At 52.6% G+C, this 21,996-nt stretch overlaps 12 non-coding genes across 12 annotated transcripts; 7 read left to right on the top strand and 5 right to left on the bottom strand.

Moving 5' to 3' along the window:
- Positions 1–971: 971 nt before the first annotated feature.
- Positions 972–1,045, top strand: TRNAN-GUU (transfer RNA asparagine (anticodon GUU)). Its single transcript has one exon. It is a non-coding gene; the product is annotated as a tRNA-Asn (tRNA).
- A 253-nt stretch (positions 1,046–1,298) lies between these two features.
- TRNAW-CCA (transfer RNA tryptophan (anticodon CCA)) lies at positions 1,299–1,370 on the top strand. Its single transcript has one exon. It is a non-coding gene; the product is annotated as a tRNA-Trp (tRNA).
- A 71-nt stretch (positions 1,371–1,441) lies between these two features.
- Positions 1,442–1,512, bottom strand: TRNAG-GCC (transfer RNA glycine (anticodon GCC)). Its single transcript has one exon. It is a non-coding gene; the product is annotated as a tRNA-Gly (tRNA).
- Positions 1,513–3,215: 1,703 nt separating this feature from the next.
- Positions 3,216–3,289, top strand: TRNAN-GUU (transfer RNA asparagine (anticodon GUU)). Its single transcript has one exon. It is a non-coding gene; the product is annotated as a tRNA-Asn (tRNA).
- Positions 3,290–3,685: 396 nt separating this feature from the next.
- TRNAG-GCC (transfer RNA glycine (anticodon GCC)) lies at positions 3,686–3,756 on the bottom strand. Its single transcript has one exon. It is a non-coding gene; the product is annotated as a tRNA-Gly (tRNA).
- Positions 3,757–9,948: 6,192 nt separating this feature from the next.
- Positions 9,949–10,022, top strand: TRNAN-GUU (transfer RNA asparagine (anticodon GUU)). The gene has a single exon. It is a non-coding gene; the product is annotated as a tRNA-Asn (tRNA).
- A 396-nt stretch (positions 10,023–10,418) lies between these two features.
- TRNAG-GCC (transfer RNA glycine (anticodon GCC)) lies at positions 10,419–10,489 on the bottom strand. Its single transcript has one exon. It is a non-coding gene; the product is annotated as a tRNA-Gly (tRNA).
- A 3,949-nt stretch (positions 10,490–14,438) lies between these two features.
- Positions 14,439–14,512, top strand: TRNAN-GUU (transfer RNA asparagine (anticodon GUU)). The gene has a single exon. It is a non-coding gene; the product is annotated as a tRNA-Asn (tRNA).
- A 253-nt stretch (positions 14,513–14,765) lies between these two features.
- On the top strand, positions 14,766–14,837 carry TRNAW-CCA (transfer RNA tryptophan (anticodon CCA)). The gene has a single exon. It is a non-coding gene; the product is annotated as a tRNA-Trp (tRNA).
- Positions 14,838–14,908: 71 nt separating this feature from the next.
- Positions 14,909–14,979, bottom strand: TRNAG-GCC (transfer RNA glycine (anticodon GCC)). Its single transcript has one exon. It is a non-coding gene; the product is annotated as a tRNA-Gly (tRNA).
- A 1,703-nt stretch (positions 14,980–16,682) lies between these two features.
- TRNAN-GUU (transfer RNA asparagine (anticodon GUU)) lies at positions 16,683–16,756 on the top strand. Its single transcript has one exon. It is a non-coding gene; the product is annotated as a tRNA-Asn (tRNA).
- A 396-nt stretch (positions 16,757–17,152) lies between these two features.
- TRNAG-GCC (transfer RNA glycine (anticodon GCC)) lies at positions 17,153–17,223 on the bottom strand. Its single transcript has one exon. It is a non-coding gene; the product is annotated as a tRNA-Gly (tRNA).
- Positions 17,224–21,996: the final 4,773 nt, after the last annotated feature.

Here is a 21,996-nt window from a genome sequence, read left to right on the forward strand (position 1 = left end):
ACCAAAGCTGAGCCCTGCAGGTAAATGTATCTATCTGGCTGAGGGGCCAGGGAGGGCCTTTGCCTGCAGTCTTACAAGCCAGAGTGCAGAGAAGGCAGCAGCTCTGGGACCGGGACTCTGCTCAAAGACATATCTAACATGCCACAGTGGAGCTGAGATGGGCAAGACACGTGTCTCACAGGCAGGCAGCACAACAAGACAGTGGCAGGAAACTATGCTAACAAGGAAAGAGAAAAGTCACGTGTCTCGTGGCCTTCCCACCATTAGACAGTAGTCTGCGCAAGAAAACATCCAACAGTGACAGGACAACCAAGCAAATGACAAACGCTGTGCTGAATAAAGTCATCTTACATGACATTTCGTACAAAGGCCCAGATCATGGGGATGATCGCGCAGAAGCAGCAAGTATCAGAGCCACCGAACCTGAGGTGAGTTACACGAGGAGAAAGGGCGACATGGGGACAGGGGCTAGGGGCTCAGGGAACAGCTACCACAATGCAACCTCGGGTGTGGGGATGCCACTCATTGCGGGTACTGCCCTGGGATTTCCTTTTAGAAAGAATCGCTGGTTAAAGTGTAGTGCACAAAAAACCCAACTCCTCGATTACACTATTAGATAACATCCTTTAACTGCCCCACCCACCCTGTGTGAGTCTCACCCACTTCCTGCCTGCTCCCTCTAGTCTGAGAGTTGTATCTCCACAAAAAACACACAGTGGGGCTCAATGAGCTGCTCATGTCTGACATGGACACCTAAGCAGTGCTGGATTCACAACCTGAAAGCCTGCAAAGGAAAGTGTGCCCGGCAGAAGATAAGCTGCCTGGCAACTCAGAACCTTCTTCTAAGAGAAGTAAGACATGTCACAATGGAGTCTAAGCCTACCTGTCTTATGCCAGGACCTTAGAGCTGCAGGCAGGAGCACAAAGGTAAAAACATATATTGAGTCCCAACACACTCACTGCGGTGGTTGGTCTCTGTGGCGCAATCGGTTAGCGCGTTCGGCTGTTAACCGAAAGGTTGGTGGTTCAAGCCCACCCAGGGACGTAAGCTTTTGCCTACATCAAGTCCTGAATTAAAACACAGCTGTCTGGCTTTGCTCTTAGAGCTCTCGCTTTGCCTGCGTGACACGCTCTATCTCAACATTTCTATCTTCTCTCATCTCTTCACCTCTAGTCATTTCCACCAATAGGACTGGAAACGGGACACCAAGCCTTCTACTTTAACCACAGGCGTACTGAGGGCCAATAAAAGGCACAGAAGCATTTCTTGATCCGGGGCTGAGAACTGCATGCACAGGGACCTCGTGGCGCAACGGTAGCGCGTCTGACTCCAGATCAGAAGGTTGCGTGTTCAAATCACGTCGGGGTCACTCTTTGACATTTTTTTCCCCACCAAGTCTATATCTCTGACTTCTAAAGCAAAGCCAAAAGAAGGGCGCTTTGCATTGGCCGGGAATCGAACCCGGGCCTCCCGCGTGGCAGGCGAGAATTCTACCACTGAACCACCAATGCTTCACTTACATAGGCTGAGCAGAGAGCCCTGCCGTAGACAGTAGTGATGAGGCCCATGCATTCGCATGGGACACCTATGAACAAAGTTTGCATGGCAAGCCTTGGACTGCCAAACGTTCACATGCTGATGGCAGGAATCAGATGCAGGAGACTGAAACTATGAATGTTTCTGCTTTTGCTAAGGACAGTGGTTTGGGGCCAGTGTTGTGCTTGACAGAGCACGACATCAGCCTGCTCTCTGGCTGCTCCCGGGAGAAGTGGCTGACACAAAGCACCCTCCAGACCACCAGCAATCTTGTGTTTCACAACATGCCACTGTCACTGGACTTTCCTTCTGGGAAAGCCTAGTCACTGACCTGGCCAGATTCCCTGTCCTCCCCAAAATCCTGGGGAGAAACGGGCAGAGTTCTGCGCCCTGCGCCCTCTTTCGCGTCCCTAACGCGCTCCCAACGCGCCCTACAGCCCTGGTCGGGCACAGCCCTGGTCGGGCTCATACCACTGGGGCCTCTGCCGAGGAAGAGCCCCGGAAGCCTAGGGCCAGGCCTATTGCACAGGCATCTTAGACCAGGCCATTCCGGGATTGCTGTGTTTCACGTCCTGCCCTTCAACACTCCTGGGAGGGCTTTCCCTGAGAACCCTCATGTCTCTGCCCTCCCAGGAGGCTGTGGTTCTATGCAAAATAGGGGGTGCACCACGGGCCGTCCCCTTTCCTCTCTCTCGCCAATATCTTTCACCAAAGCTGAGCCCTGCAGGTAAATGTATCTATCTGGCTGAGGGGCCAGGGAGGGCCTTTGCCTGCAGTCTTACAAGCCAGAGTGCAGAGAAGGCAGCAGCTCTGGGACCGGGACTCTGCTCAAAGACATATCTAACATGCCACAGTGGAGCTGAGATGGGCAAGACACGTGTCTCACAGGCAGGCAGCACAACAAGACAGTGGCAGGAAACTATGCTAACAAGGAAAGAGAAAAGTCACGTGTCTCGTGGCCTTCCCACCATTAGACAGTAGTCTGCGCAAGAAAACATCCAACAGTGACAGGACAACCAAGCATATGACAAACGCTGTGCTGAATAAAGTCATCTTACATGACATTTCGTACAAAGGCCCAGATCATGGGGATGATCGCGCAGAAGCAGCAAGTATCAGAGCCACCGAACCTGAGGTGAGTTACACGAGGAGAAAGGGCGACATGGGGACAGGGGCTAGGGGCTCAGGGAACAGCTACCACAATGCAACCTCGGGTGTGGGGATGCCACTCATTGCGGGTACTGCCCTGGGATTTCCTTTTAGAAAGAATCGCTGGTTAAAGTGTAGTGCACAAAAAACCCAACTCCTCGATTACACTATTAGATAACATCCTTTAACTGCCCCACCCACCCTGTGTGAGTCTCACCCACTTCCCGCCTGCTCCCTCTAGTCTGAGAGTTGTATCTCCACAAAAAACACACAGTGGGGCTCAATGAGCTGCTCATGTCTGACATGGACACCTAAGCAGTGCTGGATTCACAACCTGAAAGCCTGCAAAGGAAAGTGTGCCCGGCAGAAGATAAGCTGCCTGGCAACTCAGAACCTTCTTCTAAGAGAAGTAAGACATGTCACAATGGAGTCTAAGCCTACCTGTCTTATGCCAGGACCTTAGAGCTGCAGGCAGGAGCACAAAGGTAAAAACATATATTGAGTCCCAACACGCTCACTGCGGTGGTTGGTCTCTGTGGCGCAATCGGTTAGCGCGTTCGGCTGTTAACCGAAAGGTTGGTGGTTCAAGCCCACCCAGGGACGTATGCTTTTGCCTACATCAAGTCCTGAATTAAAACACAGCTGTCTGGCTTTGCTCTTAGAGCTCTCGCTTTGCCTGCGTGACATGCTCTATCTCAACATTTCTATCTTCTCTCATCTCTTCACCTCTAGTCATTTCCACCAATAGGACTGGAAACGGGACACCAAGCCTTCTACTTTAACCACAGGCGTACTGAGGGCCAATAAAAGGCACAGAAGCATTTCTTGATCCGGGGCTGAGAACTGCATGCACAGGGACCTCGTGGCGCAACGGTAGCGTGTCTGACTCCAGATCAGAAGGTTGCGTGTTCAAATCACGTCGGGGTCACTCTTTGACATTTTTTCCCCCACCAAGTCTATATCCCTGACTTCTAAAGCAAAGCCAAAAGAAGGGCGCTTTGCATTGGCCGGGAATCGAACCCGGGCCTCCCGCGTGGCAGGCGAGAATTCTACCACTGAACCACCAATGCTTCACTTACATAGGCTGAGCAGAGAGCCCTGCCGTAGACAGTAGTGATGAGGCCCATGCATTCGCATGGGACACCTATGAACAAAGTTTGCATGGCAAGCCTTGCACTGCCAAACGTTCACATGCTGATGGCAGGAATCAGATGCAGGAGACTGAAACTATGAATGTTTCTGCTTTTGCTAAGGACAGTGGTTTGGGGCCAGTGTTGTGCTTGACAGAGCACGACATCAGCCTGCTCTCTGGCTGCTCCCGGGAGAAGTGGCTGACAGAAAGCACCCTCCAGACCACCAGCAATCTTGTGTTTCACAACATGCCACTGTCACTGGACTTTCCTTCTGGGAAAGCCTAGTCACTGACCTGGCCAGATTCCCTGTCCTCCCCAAAATCCTGGGGAGAAACGGGCAGAGTTCTGCGCCATGCGCCCTCTTTCGCGTCCCTAACGCGCTCCCAACGCGCCCTACAGCCCTGGTCGGGCACAGCCCTGGTCGGGCTCATACCACTGGGGCCTCTGCCGAGGAAGAGCCCCGGAAGCCTAGGGCCAGGCCTATTGCACAGGCATCTTAGACCAGGCCATTCCGGGATTGCTGTGTTTCACGTCCTGCCCTTCAACACTCCTGGGAGGGCTTTCCCTGAGAACCCTCATGTCTCTGCCCTCCCAGGAGGCTGTGGTTCTATGCAAAATAGGGGGTGCACCACGGGCCGTCCCCTTTCCTCTCTCTCGCCAATATCTTTCACCAAAGCTGAGCCCTGCAGGTAAATGTATCTATCTGGCTGAGGGGCCAGGGAGGGCCTTTGCCTGCAGTCTTACAAGCCAGAGTGCAGAGAAGGCAGCAGCTCTGGGACTGGGACTCTGCTCAAAGACATATCTAACATGCCACAGTGGAGCTGAGATGGGCAAGACACGTGTCTCACAGGCTGGCAGCACACCAAGACAGTGGCAGGAAACTATGCTAACAAGGAAAGAGAAAAGTCACGTGTCTCGTGGCCTTCCCACCATTAGACAGTAGTCTGCGCAAGAAAACATCCAACAGTGACAGGACAACCAAGCAAATGACAAACGCCGTGCTGAATAAAGTCATCTTACATGACATTTCGTACAAAGGCCCAGATCATGGGGATGATCGCGCAGCAGAAGCAGCAAGTATCAGAGCCACCGAACCTGGGGTGAGTTACACGAGGAGAAAGGGCGACATGGGGACAGGGGCTATGGGCTCAGGGAACAGCTACCACAATGCAACCTCGGGTGTGGGGATGCCACTCATTGCGGGTACTGCCCTGGGATTTCCTTTTAGAAAGAATCGCTGGTTAAAGTGTAGTGCACAAAAAACCCAACTCCTCGATTACACTATTAGATAACATCCTTTAACTGCCCCACCCACCCTGTGTGAGTCTCACCCACTTCCCGCCTGCTCCCTCTAGTCTGAGAGTTGTATATCCACAAAAAACACACAGTGGGGCTCAATGAGCTGCTCATGTCTGACATGGACACCTAAGCAGTGCTGGATTCACAACCTGAAAGCCTGCAAAGGAAAGTGTGCCCGGCAGAAGATAAGCTGCCTGGCAACTCAGAACCTTCTTCTAAGAGAAGTAAGACATGTCACAATGGAGTCTAAGCCTACCTGTCTTATGCCAGGACCTTAGAGCTGCAGGCAGGAGCACAAAGGTAAAAACATATATTGAGTCCCAACACGCTCACTGCGGTGGTTGGTCTCTGTGGCGCAATCGGTTAGCGCGTTCGGCTGTTAACCGAAAGGTTGGTGGTTTAAGCCCACCCAGGGACGTATGCTTTTGCCTACATCAAGTCCTGAATTAAAACACAGCTGTCTGGCTTTGCTCTTAGAGCTCTCGCTTTGCCTGCGTGACATGCTCTATCTCAACATTTCTATCTTCTCTCATCTCTTCACCTCTAGTCATTTCCACCAATAGGACTGGAAACGGGACACCAAGCCTTCTACTTTAACCACAGGCGTACTGAGGGCCAATAAAAGGCACAGAAGCATTTCTTGATCCGGGGCTGAGAACTGCATGCACAGGGACCTCGTGGCGCAACGGTGGCGCGTCTGACTCCAGATCAGAAGGTTGCGTGTTCAAATCACGGCGTGGTCACTCTTTGACATTTTTTTCCCCACCAAGTCTATATCTCTGACTTCTAAAGCAAAGCCAAAAGAAGGGCGCTTTGCATTGGCCGGAATCGAACCCGGGCCTCCCACGTGGCAGGCGAGAATTCTACCACTGAACCACCAATGCTTCACTTACATAGGCTGAGCAGAGAGCCCTGCCGTAGACAGTAGTGATGAGGCCCATGCATTCGCATGGGACACCTATGAACAAAGTTTGCATGGCAAGCCTTGGACTGCCAAACGTTCACATGCTGATGGCAGGAATCAGATGCAGGAGACTGAAACTATGAATGTTTCTGCTTTTGCTAAGGACAGTGGTTTGGGGCCAGTGTTGTGCTTGACAGAGCACGACATCAGCCTGCTCTCTGGCTGCTCCCGGGAGAAGTGGCTGACACAAAGCACCCTCCAGACCACCAGCAATCTTGTGTTTCACAACATGCCACTGTCACTGGACTTTCCTTCTGGGAAAGCCTAGTCACTGACCTGGCCAGATTCCCTGTCCTCCCCAAAATCCTGGGGAGAAACGGGCAGAGTTCTGCGCCCTGCGCCCTCTTTCGCGTCCCTAACGCGCTCCCAACGCGCCCTACAGCCCTGGTCGGGCACAGCCCTGGTCGGGCTCATACCACTGGGGCCTCTGCCGAGGAAGAGCCCCGGAAGCCTAGGGCCAGGCCTATTGCACAGGCATCTTAGACCAGGCCATTCCGGGATTGCTGTGTTTCACGTCCTGCCCTTCAACACTCCTGGGAGGGCTTTCCCTGAGAACCCTCATGTCTCTGCCCTCCCAGGAGGCTGTGGTTCTATGCAAAATAGGGGGTGCACCACGGGCCGTCCCCTTTCCTCTCTCTCGCCAATATCTTTCACCAAAGCTGAGCCCTGCAGGTAAATGTATCTATCTGGCTGAGGGGCCAGGGAGGGCCTTTGCCTGCAGTCTTACAAGCCAGAGTGCAGAGAAGGCAGCAGCTCTGGGACCGGGACTCTGCTCAAAGACATATCTAACATGCCACAGTGGAGCTGAGATGGGCAAGACACGTGTCTCACAGGCAGGCAGCACAACAAGACAGTGGCAGGAAACTATGCTAACAAGGAAAGAGAAAAGTCACGTGTCTCGTGGCCTTCCCACCATTAGACAGTAGTCTGCGCAAGAAAACATCCAACAGTGACAGGACAACCAAGCATATGACAAACGCTGTGCTGAATAAAGTCATCTTACATGACATTTCGTACAAAGGCCCAGATCATGGGGATGATCGCGCAGAAGCAGCAAGTATCAGAGCCACCGAACCTGAGGTGAGTTACACGAGGAGAAAGGGCGACATGGGGACAGGGGCTAGGGGCTCAGGGAACAGCTACCACAATGCAACCTCGGGTGTGGGGATGCCACTCATTGCGGGTACTGCCCTGGGATTTCCTTTTAGAAAGAATCGCTGGTTAAAGTGTAGTGCACAAAAAACCCAACTCCTCGATTACACTATTAGATAACATCCTTTAACTGCCCCACCCACCCTGTGTGAGTCTCACCCACTTCCCGCCTGCTCCCTCTAGTCTGAGAGTTGTATCTCCACAAAAAACACACAGTGGGGCTCAATGAGCTGCTCATGTCTGACATGGACACCTAAGCAGTGCTGGATTCACAACCTGAAAGCCTGCAAAGGAAAGTGTGCCCGGCAGAAGATAAGCTGCCTGGCAACTCAGAACCTTCTTCTAAGAGAAGTAAGACATGTCACAATGGAGTCTAAGCCTACCTGTCTTATGCCAGGACCTTAGAGCTGCAGGCAGGAGCACAAAGGTAAAAACATATATTGAGTCCCAACACGCTCACTGCGGTGGTTGGTCTCTGTGGCGCAATCGGTTAGCGCGTTCGGCTGTTAACCGAAAGGTTGGTGGTTTAAGCCCACCCAGGGACGTATGCTTTTGCCTACATCAAGTCCTGAATTAAAACACAGCTGTCTGGCTTTGCTCTTAGAGCTCTCGCTTTGCCTGCGTGACATGCTCTATCTCAACATTTCTATCTTCTCTCATCTCTTCACCTCTAGTCATTTCCACCAATAGGACTGGAAACGGGACACCAAGCCTTCTACTTTAACCACAGGCGTACTGAGGGCCAATAAAAGGCACAGAAGCATTTCTTGATCCGGGGCTGAGAACTGCATGCACAGGGACCTCGTGGCGCAGCGGTGGCGCGTCTGACTCCAGATCAGAAGGTTGCGTGTTCAAATCACGGCGTGGTCACTCTTTGACATTTTTTTCCCCACCAAGTCTATATCTCTGACTTCTAAAGCAAAGCCAAAAGAAGGGCGCTTTGCATTGGCCGGAATCGAACCCGGGCCTCCCACGTGGCAGGCGAGAATTCTACCACTGAACCACCAATGCTTCACTTACATAGGCTGAGCAGAGAGCCCTGCCGTAGACAGTAGTGATGAGGCCCATGCATTCGCATGGGACACCTATGAACAAAGTTTGCATGGCAAGCCTTGGACTGCCAAACGTTCACATGCTGATGGCAGGAATCAGATGCAGGAGACTGAAACTATGAATGTTTCTGCTTTTGCTAAGGACAGTGGTTTGGGGCCAGTGTTGTGCTTGACAGAGCACGACATCAGCCTGCTCTCTGGCTGCTCCCGGGAGAAGTGGCTGACAGAAAGCACCCTCCAGACCACCAGCAATCTTGTGTTTCACAACATGCCACTGTCACTGGACTTTCCTTCTGGGAAAGCCTAGTCACTGACCTGGCCAGATTCCCTGTCCTCCCCAAAATCCTGGGGAGAAACGGGCAGAGTTCTGCGCCCTGCGCCCTCTTTCGCGTCCCTAACGCGCTCCCAACGCGCCCTACAGCCCTGGTCGGGCACAGCGCTGGTCGGGCTCATACCACTGGGGCCTCTGCCGAGGAAGAGCCCCGGAAGCCTAGGGCCAGGCCTATTGCACAGGCATCTTAGACCAGGCCATTCCGGGATTGCTGTGTTTCACGTCCTGCCCTTCAACACTCCTGGGAGGGCTTTCCCTGAGAACCCTCATGTCTCTGCCCTCCCAGGAGGCTGTGGTTCTATGCAAAATAGGGGGTGCACCACGGGCCGTCCCCTTTCCTCTCTCTCGCCAATATCTTTCACCAAAGCTGAGCCCTGCAGGTAAATGTATCTATCTGGCTGAGGGGCCAGGGAGGGCCTTTGCCTGCAGTCTTACAAGCCAGAGTGCAGAGAAGGCAGCAGCTCTGGGACCGGGACTCTGCTCAAAGACATATCTAACATGCCACAGTGGAGCTGAGATGGGCAAGACACGTGTCTCACAGGCAGGCAGCACAACAAGACAGTGGCAGGAAACTATGCTAACAAGGAAAGAGAAAAGTCACGTGTCTCGTGGCCTTCCCACCATTAGACAGTAGTCTGCGCAAGAAAACATCCAACAGTGACAGGACAACCAAGCAAATGACAAACGCTGTGCTGAATAAAGTCATCTTACATGACATTTCGTACAAAGGCCCAGATCATGGGGATGATCGCGCAGAAGCAGCAAGTATCAGAGCCACCGAACCTGAGGTGAGTTACACGAGGAGAAAGGGCGACATGGGGACAGGGGCTAGGGGCTCAGGGAACAGCTACCACAATGCAACCTCGGGTGTGGGGATGCCACTCATTGCGGGTACTGCCCTGGGATTTCCTTTTAGAAAGAATCGCTGGTTAAAGTGTAGTGCACAAAAAACCCAACTCCTCGATTACACTATTAGATAACATCCTTTAACTGCCCCACCCACCCTGTGTGAGTCTCACCCACTTCCTGCCTGCTCCCTCTAGTCTGAGAGTTGTATCTCCACAAAAAACACACAGTGGGGCTCAATGAGCTGCTCATGTCTGACATGGACACCTAAGCAGTGCTGGATTCACAACCTGAAAGCCTGCAAAGGAAAGTGTGCCCGGCAGAAGATAAGCTGCCTGGCAACTCAGAACCTTCTTCTAAGAGAAGTAAGACATGTCACAATGGAGTCTAAGCCTACCTGTCTTATGCCAGGACCTTAGAGCTGCAGGCAGGAGCACAAAGGTAAAAACATATATTGAGTCCCAACACACTCACTGCAGTGGTTGGTCTCTGTGGCGCAATCGGTTAGCGCGTTCGGCTGTTAACCGAAAGGTTGGTGGTTCAAGCCCACCCAGGGACGTATGCTTTTGCCTACATCAAGTCCTGAATTAAAACACAGCTGTCTGGCTTTGCTCTTAGAGCTCTCGCTTTGCCTGCGTGACACGCTCTATCTCAACATTTCTATCTTCTCTCATCTCTTCACCTCTAGTCATTTCCACCAATAGGACTGGAAACGGGACACCAAGCCTTCTACTTTAACCACAGGCGTACTGAGGGCCAATAAAAGGCACAGAAGCATTTCTTGATCCGGGGCTGAGAACTGCATGCACAGGGACCTCGTGGCGCAACGGTAGCGCGTCTGACTCCAGATCAGAAGGTTGCGTGTTCAAATCACGTTGGGGTCACTCTTTGACATTTTTTTCCCCACCAAGTCTATATCTCTGACTTCTAAAGCAAAGCCAAAAGAAGGGCGCTTTGCATTGGCCGGGAATCGAACCCGGGCCTCCCGCGTGGCAGGCGAGAATTCTACCACTGAACCACCAATGCTTCACTTACATAGGCTGAGCAGAGAGCCCTGCCGTAGACAGTAGTGATGAGGCCCATGCATTCGCATGGGACACCTATGAACAAAGTTTGCATGGCAAGCCTTGGACTGCCAAACGTTCACATGCTGATGGCAGGAATCAGATGCAGGAGACTGAAACTATGAATGTTTCTGCTTTTGCTAAGGACAGTGGTTTGGGGCCAGTGTTGTGCTTGACAGAGCACGACATCAGCCTGCTCTCTGGCTGCTCCCGGGAGAAGTGGCTGACACAAAGCACCCTCCAGACCACCAGCAATCTTGTGTTTCACAACATGCCACTGTCACTGGACTTTCCTTCTGGGAAAGCCTAGTCACTGACCTGGCCAGATTCCCTGTCCTCCCCAAAATCCTGGGGAGAAACGGGCAGAGTTCTGCGCCCTGCGCCCTCTTTCGCGTCCCTAACGCGCTCCCAACGCGCCCTACAGCCCTGGTCGGGCACAGCCCTGGTCGGGCTCATACCACTGGGGCCTCTGCCGAGGAAGAGCCCCGGAAGCCTAGGGCCAGGCCTATTGCACAGGCATCTTAGACCAGGCCATTCCGGGATTGCTGTGTTTCACGTCCTGCCCTTCAACACTCCTGGGAGGGCTTTCCCTGAGAACCCTCATGTCTCTGCCCTCCCAGGAGGCTGTGGTTCTATGCAAAATAGGGGGTGCACCACGGGCCGTCCCCTTTCCTCTCTCTCGCCAATATCTTTCACCAAAGCTGAGCCCTGCAGGTAAATGTATCTATCTGGCTGAGGGGCCAGGGAGGGCCTTTGCCTGCAGTCTTACAAGCCAGAGTGCAGAGAAGGCAGCAGCTCTGGGACCGGGACTCTGCTCAAAGACATATCTAACATGCCACAGTGGAGCTGAGATGGGCAAGACACGTGTCTCACAGGCAGGCAGCACAACAAGACAGTGGCAGGAAACTATGCTAACAAGGAAAGAGAAAAGTCACGTGTCTCGTGGCCTTCCCACCATTAGACAGTAGTCTGCGCAAGAAAACATCCAACAGTGACAGGACAACCAAGCAAATGACAAACGCCGTGCTGAATAAAGTCATCTTACATGACATTTCGTACAAAGGCCCAGATCATGGGGATGATCGCGCAGCAGGAGCAGCAAGTATCAGAGCCACCGAACCTGGGGTGAGTTACACGAGGAGAAAGGGCGACATGGGGACAGGGGCTAGGGGCTCAGGGAACAGCTACCACAATGCAACCTCGGGTGTGGGGATGCCACTCATTGCGGGTACTGCCCTGGGATTTCCTTTTAGAAAGAATCGCTGGTTAAAGTGTAGTGCACAAAAAACCCAACTCCTCGATTACACTATTAGATAACATCCTTTAACTGCCCCACCCACCCTGTGTGAGTCTCACCCACTTCCCGCCTGCTCCCTCTAGTCTGAGAGTTGTATATCCACAAAAAACACACAGTGGGGCTCAATGAGCTGCTCATGTCTGACATGGACACCTAAGCAGTGCTGGATTCACAACCTGAAAGCCTGCAAAGGAAAGTGTGCCCGGCAGAAGATAAGCTGCCTGGCAACTCAGAACCTTCTTCTAAGAGAAGTAAGACATGTCACAATGGAGTCTAAGCCTACCTGTCTTATGCCAGGACCTTAGAGCTGCAGGCAGGAGCACAAAGGTAAAAACATATATTGAGTCCCAACACGCTCACTGCGGTGGTTGGTCTCTGTGGCGCAATCGGTTAGCGCGTTCGGCTGTTAACCGAAAGGTTGGTGGTTTAAGCCCACCCAGGGACGTATGCTTTTGCCTACATCAAGTCCTGAATTAAAACACAGCTGTCTGGCTTTGCTCTTAGAGCTCTCGCTTTGCCTGCGTGACATGCTCTATCTCAACATTTCTATCTTCTCTCATCTCTTCACCTCTAGTCATTTCCACCAATAGGACTGGAAACGGGACACCAAGCCTTCTACTTTAACCACAGGCGTACTGAGGGCCAATAAAAGGCACAGAAGCATTTCTTGATCCGGGGCTGAGAACTGCATGCACAGGGACCTCGTGGCGCAACGGTGGCGCGTCTGACTCCAGATCAGAAGGTTGCGTGTTCAAATCACGGCGTGGTCACTCTTTGACATTTTTTTCCCCACCAAGTCTATATCTCTGACTTCTAAAGCAAAGCCAAAAGAAGGGCGCTTTGCATTGGCCGGAATCGAACCCGGGCCTCCCACGTGGCAGGCGAGAATTCTACCACTGAACCACCAATGCTTCACTTACATAGGCTGAGCAGAGAGCCCTGCCGTAGACAGTAGTGATGAGGCCCATGCATTCGCATGGGACACCTATGAACAAAGTTTGCATGGCAAGCCTTGGACTGCCAAACGTTCACATGCTGATGGCAGGAATCAGATGCAGGAGACTGAAACTATGAATGTTTCTGCTTTTGCTAAGGACAGTGGTTTGGGGCCAGTGTTGTGCTTGACAGAGCACGACATCAGCCTGCTCTCTGGCTGCTCCCGGGAGAAGTGGCTGACAGAAAGCACCCTCCAGACCACCAGCAATCTTGTGTTTCACAACATGCCACTGTCACTGGACTTTCCTTCTGGGAAAGCCTAGTCACTGACCTGGCCAGATTCCCTGTCCTCCCCAAAATCCTGGGGAGAAACGGGCAGAGTTCTGCGCCCTGCGCCCTCTTTCGCGTCCCTAACGCGCTCCCAACGCGCCCTACAGCCCTGGTCGGGCACAGCGCTGGTCGGGCTCATACCACTGGGGCCTCTGCCGAGGAAGAGCCCCGGAAGCCTAGGGCCAGGCCTATTGCACAGGCATCTTAGACCAGGCCATTCCGGGATTGCTGTGTTTCACGTCCTGCCCTTCAACACTCCTGGGAGGGCTTTCCCTGAGAACCCTCATGTCTCTGCCCTCCCAGGAGGCTGTGGTTCTATGCAAAATAGGGGGTGCACCACGGGCCGTCCCCTTTCCTCTCTCTCGCCAATATCTTTCACCAAAGCTGAGCCCTGCAGGTAAATGTATCTATCTGGCTGAGGGGCCAGGGAGGGCCTTTGCCTGCAGTCTTACAAGCCAGAGTGCAGAGAAGGCAGAAGCTCTGGGACCGGGACTCTGCTCAAAGACATATCTAACATGCCACAGTGGAGCTGAGATGGGCAAGACACGTGTCTCACAGGCAGGCAGCACAACAAGACAGTGGCAGGAAACTATGCTAACAAGGAAAGAGAAAAGTCACGTGTCTCGTGGCCTTCCCACCATTAGACAGTAGTCTGCGCAAGAAAACATCCAACAGTGACAGGACAACCAAGCAAATGACAAACGCTGTGCTGAATAAAGTCATCTTACATGACATTTCGTACAAAGGCCCAGATCATGGGGATGATCGCGCAGAAGCAGCAAGTATCAGAGCCACCGAACCTGAGGTGAGTTACACGAGGAGAAAGGGCGACATGGGGACAGGGGCTAGGGGCTCAGGGAACAGCTACCACAATGCAACCTCGGGTGTGGGGATGCCACTCATTGCGGGTACTGCCCTGGGATTTCCTTTTAGAAAGAATCGCTGGTTAAAGTGTAGTGCACAAAAAACCCAACTCCTCGATTACACTATTAGATAACATCCTTTAACTGCCCCACCCACCCTGTGTGAGTCTCACCCACTTCCTGCCTGCTCCCTCTAGTCTGAGAGTTGTATCTCCACAAAAAACACACAGTGGGGCTCAATGAGCTGCTCATGTCTGACATGGACACCTGAGCAGTGCTGGATTCACAACCTGAAAGCCTGCAAAGGAAAGTGTGCCCGGCAGAAGATAAGCTGCCTGGCAACTCAGAACCTTCTTCTAAGAGAAGTAAGACATGTCACAATGGAGTCTAAGCCTACCTGTCTTATGCCAGGACCTTAGAGCTGCAGGCAGGAGCACAAAGGTAAAAACATATATTGAGTCCCAACACACTCACTGCGGTGGTTGGTCTCTGTGGCGCAATCGGTTAGCGCGTTCGGCTGTTAACCGAAAGGTTGGTGGTTCAAGCCCACCCAGGGACGTATGCTTTTGCCTACATCAAGTCCTGAATTAAAACACAGCTGTCTGGCTTTGCTCTTAGAGCTCTCGCTTTGCCTGCGTGACACGCTCTATCTCAACATTTCTATCTTCTCTCATCTCTTCACCTCTAGTCATTTCCACCAATAGGACTGGAAACGGGACACCAAGCCTTCTACTTTAACCACAGGCGTACTGAGGGCCAATAAAAGGCACAGAAGCATTTCTTGATCCGGGGCTGAGAACTGCATGCACAGGGACCTCGTGGCGCAACGGTAGCGCGTCTGACTCCAGATCAGAAGGTTGCGTGTTCAAATCACGTCGGGGTCACTCTTTGACATTTTTTTCCCCACCAAGTCTATATCTCTGACTTCTAAAGCAAAGCCAAAAGAAGGGCGCTTTGCATTGGCCGGGAATCGAACCCGGGCCTCCCGCGTGGCAGGCGAGAATTCTACCACTGAACCACCAATGCTTCACTTACATAGGCTGAGCAGAGAGCCCTGCCGTAGACAGTAGTGATGAGGCCCATGCATTCGCATGGGACACCTATGAACAAAGTTTGCATGGCAAGCCTTGGACTGCCAAACGTTCACATGCTGATGGCAGGAATCAGATGCAGGAGACTGAAACTATGAATGTTTCTGCTTTTGCTAAGGACAGTGGTTTGGGGCCAGTGTTGTGCTTGACAGAGCACGACATCAGCCTGCTCTCTGGCTGCTCCCGGGAGAAGTGGCTGACACAAAGCACCCTCCAGACCACCAGCAATCTTGTGTTTCACAACATGCCACTGTCACTGGACTTTCCTTCTGGGAAAGCCTAGTCACTGACCTGGCCAGATTCCCTGTCCTCCCCAAAATCCTGGGGAGAAACGGGCAGAGTTCTGCGCCCTGCGCCCTCTTTCGCGTCCCTAACGCGCTCCCAACGCGCCCTACAGCCCTGGTCGGGCACAGCCCTGGTCGGGCTCATACCACTGGGGCCTCTGCCGAGGAAGAGCCCCGGAAGCCTAGGGCCAGGCCTATTGCACAGGCATCTTAGACCAGGCCATTCCGGGATTGCTGTGTTTCACGTCCTGCCCTTCAACACTCCTGGGAGGGCTTTCCCTGAGAACCCTCATGTCTCTGCCCTCCCAGGAGGCTGTGGTTCTATGCAAAATAGGGGGTGCACCACGGGCCGTCCCCTTTCCTCTCTCTCGCCAATATCTTTCACCAAAGCTGAGCCCTGCAGGTAAATGTATCTATCTGGCTGAGGGGCCAGGGAGGGCCTTTGCCTGCAGTCTTACAAGCCAGAGTGCAGAGAAGGCAGCAGCTCTGGGACCGGGACTCTGCTCAAAGACATATCTAACATGCCACAGTGGAGCTGAGATGGGCAAGACACGTGTCTCACAGGCAGGCAGCACAACAAGACAGTGGCAGGAAACTATGCTAACAAGGAAAGAGAAAAGTCACGTGTCTCGTGGCCTTCCCACCATTAGACAGTAGTCTGCGCAAGAAAACATCCAACAGTGACAGGACAACCAAGCATATGACAAACGCTGTGCTGAATAAAGTCATCTTACATGACATTTCGTACAAAGGCCCAGATCATGGGGATGATCGCGCAGAAGCAGCAAGTATCAGAGCCACCGAACCTGAGGTGAGTTACACGAGGAGAAAGGGCGACATGGGGACAGGGGCTAGGGGCTCAGGGAACAGCTACCACAATGCAACCTCGGGTGTGGGGATGCCACTCATTGCGGGTACTGCCCTGGGATTTCCTTTTAGAAAGAATCGCTGGTTAAAGTGTAGTGCACAAAAAACCCAACTCCTCGATTACACTATTAGATAACATCCTTTAACTGCCCCACCCACCCTGTGTGAGTCTCACCCACTTCCCGCCTGCTCCCTCTAGTCTGAGAGTTGTATCTCCACAAAAAACACACAGTGGGGCTCAATGAGCTGCTCATGTCTGACATGGACACCTAAGCAGTGCTGGATTCACAACCTGAAAGCCTGCAAAGGAAAGTGTGCCCGGCAGAAGATAAGCTGCCTGGCAACTCAGAACCTTCTTCTAAGAGAAGTAAGACATGTCACAATGGAGTCTAAGCCTACCTGTCTTATGCCAGGACCTTAGAGCTGCAGGCAGGAGCACAAAGGTAAAAACATATATTGAGTCCCAACACGCTCACTGCGGTGGTTGGTCTCTGTGGCGCAATCGGTTAGCGCGTTCGGCTGTTAACCGAAAGGTTGGTGGTTCAAGCCCACCCAGGGACGTATGCTTTTGCCTACATCAAGTCCTGAATTAAAACACAGCTGTCTGGCTTTGCTCTTAGAGCTCTCGCTTTGCCTGCGTGACATGCTCTATCTCAACATTTCTATCTTCTCTCATCTCTTCACCTCTAGTCATTTCCACCAATAGGACTGGAAACGGGACACCAAGCCTTCTACTTTAACCACAGGCGTACTGAGGGCCAATAAAAGGCACAGAAGCATTTCTTGATCCGGGGCTGAGAACTGCATGCACAGGGACCTCGTGGCGCAACGGTAGCGTGTCTGACTCCAGATCAGAAGGTTGCGTGTTCAAATCACGTCGGGGTCACTCTTTGACATTTTTTCCCCCACCAAGTCTATATCCCTGACTTCTAAAGCAAAGCCAAAAGAAGGGCGCTTTGCATTGGCCGGGAATCGAACCCGGGCCTCCCGCGTGGCAGGCGAGAATTCTACCACTGAACCACCAATGCTTCACTTACATAGGCTGAGCAGAGAGCCCTGCCGTAGACAGTAGTGATGAGGCCCATGCATTCGCATGGGACACCTATGAACAAAGTTTGCATGGCAAGCCTTGCACTGCCAAACGTTCACATGCTGATGGCAGGAATCAGATGCAGGAGACTGAAACTATGAATGTTTCTGCTTTTGCTAAGGACAGTGGTTTGGGGCCAGTGTTGTGCTTGACAGAGCACGACATCAGCCTGCTCTCTGGCTGCTCCCGGGAGAAGTGGCTGACAGAAAGCACCCTCCAGACCACCAGCAATCTTGTGTTTCACAACATGCCACTGTCACTGGACTTTCCTTCTGGGAAAGCCTAGTCACTGACCTGGCCAGATTCCCTGTCCTCCCCAAAATCCTGGGGAGAAACGGGCAGAGTTCTGCGCCATGCGCCCTCTTTCGCGTCCCTAACGCGCTCCCAACGCGCCCTACAGCCCTGGTCGGGCACAGCCCTGGTCGGGCTCATACCACTGGGGCCTCTGCCGAGGAAGAGCCCCGGAAGCCTAGGGCCAGGCCTATTGCACAGGCATCTTAGACCAGGCCATTCCGGGATTGCTGTGTTTCACGTCCTGCCCTTCAACACTCCTGGGAGGGCTTTCCCTGAGAACCCTCATGTCTCTGCCCTCCCAGGAGGCTGTGGTTCTATGCAAAATAGGGGGTGCACCACGGGCCGTCCCCTTTCCTCTCTCTCGCCAATATCTTTCACCAAAGCTGAGCCCTGCAGGTAAATGTATCTATCTGGCTGAGGGGCCAGGGAGGGCCTTTGCCTGCAGTCTTACAAGCCAGAGTGCAGAGAAGGCAGCAGCTCTGGGACCGGGACTCTGCTCAAAGACATATCTAACATGCCACAGTGGAGCTGAGATGGGCAAGACACGTGTCTCACAGGCTGGCAGCACACCAAGACAGTGGCAGGAAACTATGCTAACAAGGAAAGAGAAAAGTCACGTGTCTCGTGGCCTTCCCACCATTAGACAGTAGTCTGCGCAAGAAAACATCCAACAGTGACAGGACAACCAAGCAAATGACAAACGCCGTGCTGAATAAAGTCATCTTACATGACATTTCGTACAAAGGCCCAGATCATGGGGATGATCGCGCAGCAGAAGCAGCAAGTATCAGAGCCACCGAACCTGGGGTGAGTTACACGAGGAGAAAGGGCGACATGGGGACAGGGGCTATGGGCTCAGGGAACAGCTACCACAATGCAACCTCGGGTGTGGGGATGCCACTCATTGCGGGTACTGCCCTGGGATTTCCTTTTAGAAAGAATCGCTGGTTAAAGTGTAGTGCACAAAAAACCCAACTCCTCGATTACACTATTAGATAACATCCTTTAACTGCCCCACCCACCCTGTGTGAGTCTCACCCACTTCCCGCCTGCTCCCTCTAGTCTGAGAGTTGTATATCCACAAAAAACACACAGTGGGGCTCAATGAGCTGCTCATGTCTGACATGGACACCTAAGCAGTGCTGGATTCACAACCTGAAAGCCTGCAAAGGAAAGTGTGCCCGGCAGAAGATAAGCTGCCTGGCAACTCAGAACCTTCTTCTAAGAGAAGTAAGACATGTCACAATGGAGTCTAAGCCTACCTGTCTTATGCCAGGACCTTAGAGCTGCAGGCAGGAGCACAAAGGTAAAAACATATATTGAGTCCCAACACGCTCACTGCGGTGGTTGGTCTCTGTGGCGCAATCGGTTAGCGCGTTCGGCTGTTAACCGAAAGGTTGGTGGTTTAAGCCCACCCAGGGACGTATGCTTTTGCCTACATCAAGTCCTGAATTAAAACACAGCTGTCTGGCTTTGCTCTTAGAGCTCTCGCTTTGCCTGCGTGACATGCTCTATCTCAACATTTCTATCTTCTCTCATCTCTTCACCTCTAGTCATTTCCACCAATAGGACTGGAAACGGGACACCAAGCCTTCTACTTTAACCACAGGCGTACTGAGGGCCAATAAAAGGCACAGAAGCATTTCTTGATCCGGGGCTGAGAACTGCATGCACAGGGACCTCGTGGCGCAACGGTGGCGCGTCTGACTCCAGATCAGAAGGTTGCGTGTTCAAATCACGGCGTGGTCACTCTTTGACATTTTTTTCCCCACCAAGTCTATATCTCTGACTTCTAAAGCAAAGCCAAAAGAAGGGCGCTTTGCATTGGCCGGAATCGAACCCGGGCCTCCCACGTGGCAGGCGAGAATTCTACCACTGAACCACCAATGCTTCACTTACATAGGCTGAGCAGAGAGCCCTGCCGTAGACAGTAGTGATGAGGCCCATGCATTCGCATGGGACACCTATGAACAAAGTTTGCATGGCAAGCCTTGGACTGCCAAACGTTCACATGCTGATGGCAGGAATCAGATGCAGGAGACTGAAACTATGAATGTTTCTGCTTTTGCTAAGGACAGTGGTTTGGGGCCAGTGTTGTGCTTGACAGAGCACGACATCAGCCTGCTCTCTGGCTGCTCCCGGGAGAAGTGGCTGACAGAAAGCACCCTCCAGACCACCAGCAATCTTGTGTTTCACAACATGCCACTGTCACTGGACTTTCCTTCTGGGAAAGCCTAGTCACTGACCTGGCCAGATTCCCTGTCCTCCCCAAAATCCTGGGGAGAAACGGGCAGAGTTCTGCGCCCTGCGCCCTCTTTCGCGTCCCTAACGCGCTCCCAACGCGCCCTACAGCCCTGGTCGGGCACAGCCCTGGTCGGGCTCATACCACTGGGGCCTCTGCCGAGGAAGAGCCCCGGAAGCCTAGGGCCAGGCCTATTGCACAGGCATCTTAGACCAGGCCATTCCGGGATTGCTGTGTTTCACGTCCTGCCCTTCAACACTCCTGGGAGGGCTTTCCCTGAGAACCCTCATGTCTCTGCCCTCCCAGGAGGCTGTGGTTCTATGCAAAATAGGGGGTGCACCACGGGCCGTCCCCTTTCCTCTCTCTCGCCAATATCTTTCACCAAAGCTGAGCCCTGCAGGTAAATGTATCTATCTGGCTGAGGGGCCAGGGAGGGCCTTTGCCTGCAGTCTTACAAGCCAGAGTGCAGAGAAGGCAGCAGCTCTGGGACCGGGACTCTGCTCAAAGACATATCTAACATGCCACAGTGGAGCTGAGATGGGCAAGACACGTGTCTCACAGGCAGGCAGCACAACAAGACAGTGGCAGGAAACTATGCTAACAAGGAAAGAGAAAAGTCACGTGTCTCGTGGCCTTCCCACCATTAGACAGTAGTCTGCGCAAGAAAACATCCAACAGTGACAGGACAACCAAGCAAATGACAAACGCTGTGCTGAATAAAGTCATCTTACATGACATTTCGTACAAAGGCCCAGATCATGGGGATGATCGCGCAGAAGCAGCAAGTATCAGAGCCACCGAACCTGAGGTGAGTTACACGAGGAGAAAGGGCGACATGGGGACAGGGGCTATGGGCTCAGGGAACAGCTACCACAATGCAACCTCGGGTGTGGGGATGCCACTCATTGCGGGTACTGCCCTGGGATTTCCTTTTAGAAAGAATCGCTGGTTAAAGTGTAGTGCACAAAAAACCCAACTCCTCGATTACACTATTAGATAACATCCTTTAACTGCCCCACCCACCCTGTGTGAGTCTCACCCACTTCCCACCTGCTCCCTCTAGTCTGAGAGTTGTATCTCCACAAAAAACACACAGTGGGGCTCAATGAGCTGCTCATGTCTGACATGGACACCTAAGCAGTGCTGGATTCACAACCTGAAAGCCTGCAAAGGAAAGTGTGCCCGGCAGAAGATAAGCTGCCTGGCAACTCAGAACCTTCTTCTAAGAGAAGTAAGACATGTCACTATGGAGTCTAAGCCTACCTGTCTTATGCCAGGACCTTAGAGCTGCAGGCAGGAGCACAAAGGTAAAAACATATATTGAGTCCCAACACGCTCACTGCGGTGGTTGGTCTCTATGGCGCAATCGGTTAGCGCGTTCGGCTGTTAACCGAAAGGTTGGTGGTTCAAGCCCACCCAGGGACGTATGCTTTTGCCTACATCAAGTCCTGAATTAAAACACAGCTGTCTGGCTTTGCTCTTAGAGCTCTCGCTTTGCCTGCGTGACATGCTCTATCTCAACATTTCTATCTTCTCTCATCTCTTCACCTCTAGTCATTTCCACCAATAGGACTGGAAACGGGACACCAAGCCTTCTACTTTAACCACAGGCGTACTGAGGGCCAATAAAAGGCACAGAAGCATTTCTTGATCCGGGGCTGAGAACTGCATGCACAGGGACCTCGTGGCGCAACGGTAGCGCGTCTGACTCCAGACCAGAAGGTTGCGTGTTCAAATCACGTCGGGGTCACTCTTTGACATTTTTTTCCCCACCAAGTCTATATCTCTGACTTCTAAAGCAAAGCCAAAAGAAGGGCGCTTTGCATTGGCCGGGAATCGAAACCGGGCCTCCCGCGTGGCAGGCGAGAATTCTACCACTGAACCACCAATGCTTCACTTACATAGGCTGAGCAGAGAGCCCTGCCGTAGACAGTAGTGATGAGGCCCATGCATTCGCATGGGACACCTATGAACAAAGTTTGCATGGCAAGCCTTGGACTGCCAAACGTTCACATGCTGATGGCAGGAATCAGATGCAGGAGACTGAAACTATGAATGTTTCTGCTTTTGCTAAGGACAGTGGTTTGGGGCCAGTGTTGTGCTTGACAGAGCACGACATCAGCCTGCTCTCTGGCTGCTCCCGGGAGAAGTGGCTGACAGAAAGCACCCTCCAGA

Source organism: Pleurodeles waltl, chromosome 4_1 (genome assembly GCF_031143425.1).
Source record: "Pleurodeles waltl isolate 20211129_DDA chromosome 4_1, aPleWal1.hap1.20221129, whole genome shotgun sequence".
In the NCBI taxonomy this organism is placed as follows: Eukaryota; Metazoa; Chordata; class Amphibia; order Caudata; family Salamandridae; genus Pleurodeles; species Pleurodeles waltl.